Raw genomic sequence first — 4458 nt, forward strand, 5'->3', positions numbered from 1 at the left:
TAGACGCGTTTTCTCGGTGTAGATCCTAAAACCGTTATCATGCAAATGGACCTTAACCGTCGCGTTTATTGCAATAAGGAACTTGTCTATCCATAAATAAGCATTCCTCTAAAATACACCAACTTTTAAATGCCATTGAAAGAAGTCATGTGTAATTAGCTTTATACAAGCAGTATGCGCTCGCGCACGTGTGCGTGCGAGTGTGTGTGCGTGTGTGCGTGCGTGTGTTTGTCTGTGTACTCATTACCCACACCATGCGCTAGGTCATGAAGGAGCTAACGCACACACCGAAACATCCGAAACTCCCAAAATTTGACGTCCGTGTATCATGTTGCTGTTCTTATCACAGGATATGTTCAAATATATAAATCCACACTCCGGCGCAGCCATGACTTAGCATAACATCACTGCCACAGGCTAATTTGCATATCACGTGATCGGAATTTTCTTTTGTTTGTAAACAAATGCGTATATCCGTAAATAAGCTGAGACTGGCATAACGCGAGCGATTCAGCGAGGTTTTCATAGTATTTTACACTGTTACGTAAATATTCTTCTACAACTACGTCAATAAGGTTTATGACAATACATATTTATATTTCAAACCAGCTACATCTTTTCTTCTCCATAAGGCTTCGATTACAACACGTGGAGCCGTACAACCCATGTAAACAAAGGATCGCTGAGTAAATCGAAATAGTGTTACACGTTTTAGGACAATTTCTCAGTGAAACTGAACCATTGTAACAACGATATATAATTAGATGTGCCGACTCATAAAAAATAAAACAGTTATGAAGTTTGTACATTATTTTGACTGAACTGTGGCAGAGATACTATGCTGGCTCTCCGAATGGAACTCTGGGTAGGAGAGTGATATAAATCGTGACAATGTGAACGGAAGTTCACTCTAAGGGAATAGGAAGATAAAATGCTGATGTACTGTTCCCTTTTCATATCGCTGTAATTAGCCATCCCTTTCTGAAAACGGGTATTCATCTGTGGTCGATGCTGCGCTGTATGACACACAGTAACTCAATGAGTCCTTTGAGGCACGATACAGTGAGCAACTGACAAGTCAGGGTTGTGGGTCACTCACTCACTCTTTCTCTCACTCACTCACTCACTCACTCATTCAACAGTCCAGAAATATGTCACAATATCACTGTCCTGGAAGAACTGGCATAATTTCTGCTCTGATCATCAGTACTAACATTGTCAATGTCATGCAAATGGGCCCAGATAAGCAACGCGCATGAGTCGAGTCCTCTTGTGCCAAGCAAAACCATGTACTCTTGTATGTTATGCGTATCATTATGTTGAAGTTACAAACACTTGACACGCCCCTACTCTCAACATGGAAAATATATTTTTCTACTTCAGTGACACTTCACTGTGAACACGTCATGACAAAACATATACATCAGTGATACTCATCAGAACACTGAATTAGAATCTCACGGGGTCCGTCAGCTCTGACACTTGCGTTGGACATTATCCAAATATTGAAGTAAATCCCGGTGTTCAGATTTGTTGCAATTACACGAGAGAGCTCGTACAACGGGTAAAAATTGAGGATGCCCTATAGTAACATAATTAGGAAACATCAGAGTTACGATAGTACACTGGACCATACTTACCACGTGGCAAGAACCATTGGTCGTCCTCATCTGCCGGTCAGCGAGCGGTGCGGAGGTGTAAACCACAGCGGAAATACCACCGACGTCTACGACGTCCACACGCCACAACCAGGGTCGACACATCCGGGTTCCTCATCACAGGATGACGAGGGCCTCCTTTCACAAAGCACCAAATTAATCGTAAGTCGCTAAGGTAATCTTAGTGTAATGGTTGAGGTTAACCTTAGTAAAGGTTGCTTCGTGAAATAAGCTCCTGGTTAGGAGACGACAGTGTCTTGCTTGGTGCATCCGAGTATTAGATATCTTCGAAGGAATGGCTGTCAACACTGAGTAGGCAGATCACACCGGAGACACACTATAACACGACATGACTGCAACGACAATGAGTGCTCCTTACAGATACGTTCGGTGTGATACGTTTTGTGGTTGAAACGTCTGCGCGTCACGCAAAAGACCTGGGTTCGACGTGTGAAGTCCATTTCTGGTGTACCCCGTCGTGACATTGCTGAAATATTGCTAAAAGAGGCGTAAATCTAACCCTCTCGTATTCATCAAAGGAAAACTTCTCTCTCTTGCTGACTCACCGTGACGTTAAGCAGGAATTTATGAAGCATAAGGCGAACGTCTTTGGCCATGCTGTTGGCTAATAAACGTGTGTGTGAACTCAAATGAACGGTGCATGTCTGGTGACAAGATGATTCTTTTGTACGGATTGCGCTGACATACTTGAATTAAACCAGCGGTTATACCTTTGGAAAATACGTGCATGTCAAAACATTGAATACAGGACAGTCTCGTTTCCTGTTTTTGGTTTGTTTTGTTTTTTCTTTTTTGTTTCTGTCCTATTGCGCAGCTTAATGCGATAACCAGTCCAGTATTTTTAGACTATGTCATTTAACTGGATGCATAAATATTAATCAGTGTGATCTGATAAGCCTACGCAGTTGTATATTGCAACACTAAGCTCCTTCTAATCCTAGTAATTACGTCGTACGGCGTGCTATGTCGTACAGCGAGCTCTGATAAACGGAAACCTGGAAATCGTGGAAATATCAACACGAGAATCTGCCGCTAGAAAAGTTTAGCGGTCTCTGACGGAACTGATATTACATCAGCCTCATTGTTCGTTACAGAACTACGCTCAATAAGCGCAAAACAACACATAACAGGTTTAACCAGTGAGCCAGATGCATTGTAAATCGTTTTACGACCTCATCAGACAGAGGCAATCTGTGATTCCACAGTTAAGTTAAGGTATGCTGACTCAACCTCGACGTAAAGTAGAGAATGACGGTGCAATTAAAGTTTAAAATCAAAATTCATTTGTAAATACCATTTTCTTATGAAACAGGGAACTGGAATTCAGATTAACCAGAGTTGTTTGTGGTGTCAATTTACACTTTCACACGAGAAAATTCGGATCGTCTGAAAAGTAGGTCATTTTCTAAATAGGTTAATGAGACATATGTTTCGGTATGGTTCATCACATATAGAACACAACTGAACAAGATTAATATATTAATTGTGTGCACATGGAAATCTTGTCAAGCAAAAGATGATTCACTTTCGTGCATTTTTCGTTCAACATTTTAAATTCACCCAAGGGCGTATAATCGCACTCAACACTTCCTGTTCGGAAGCGGTCACTTACTGCTTGCTTTTGTCTAAAATCTCAAAGATGACAACATGATAATATAGCAGGGTGTGGAGTCATCCCCCAGATAACATCCTTATTTTGTCAGCTTGTTGACGGGGTTAACCTCTTTGGTCAGAAGGTACATGGTTCTAATCCACGCTCAGGACTCAGACATTTTGTGACCACTACAATAATGAACCAAATATCGTGGGCAATGTGCATAGCGACCCTTTTTCGCGTTTATATGGTAGACATGAGACTAATTTAACGACGACAACAACAAAAATGCAGTCATTCAAATCTCCAGTTAGGTCAAGGGCAAGGTTATTCAAGGGTTCGTGACTCAAGCAGCTATTTATTTAAGTTCATGCGTTGAGCGAAAAATACATCCGTCACAAGATAGTGTATGTAGCCCGTGACCACACACGACATTCCACGACAATCGCTGAGTAATGCTGTTATAACCTCTTGCTAAGATGGACATGATGTTGTCGTGATGTACTGTCGGCTTTCCCCGGGACAGTGTCACCAACAACTCACCCACCAGCATCCTTGGCTTGATGGCCGACCTCCAATGTGGACTTGGAAATAAGACGAAGTAGTCGCCGGTAGTTTGTGTGAGTATCCTATCCCCCAAAAGAAACGCATAGGCGATTCTCTATTTTAAAAATTTATTAGTTACCCATTGTGTTAAAAACATCGTCAATATATGTAACACAAGTGTTGATAACATGAATTTACACAATTCCACACGCAAAAAAATCGATTTTACCTGAAAATGTTGATTTTGATGAGATTTCTTACAAGGATTAGATAGGCATCCTCACAACGCAACAGAAATCAGCTTCCAGGTGAAATGGTACAACAAAGGGCTTTCACTGCCTGACAATAATAACCCAGATTACTTTCAGAAATTGGCATTCGTTTTGAAGGGAGTTTCAATGTCAAATCCTTACGACACATCTTGACTCTGCGACACGGAACGTCGCCACTGAAAGAATACATGCTGGAGATTAACCAATCTTCTGTTGCCGGGCGTCTGAATGCTAGTCTGAGCATGATATCACGGTTTGCAGCTCGATGTAACCAAACCAGTATAACAAATGACTGTCCCCGAACAGGTAGACCTCGAGTTACCACTTCAGCCCATGGTCGGTACATCCGGGTACTAGAATTCTGTGC

The sequence above is a fragment of the Haliotis asinina genome, chromosome 13 (genome assembly GCF_037392515.1).
Source record: "Haliotis asinina isolate JCU_RB_2024 chromosome 13, JCU_Hal_asi_v2, whole genome shotgun sequence".
NCBI lineage: Eukaryota > Metazoa > Mollusca > Gastropoda > Lepetellida > Haliotidae > Haliotis > Haliotis asinina.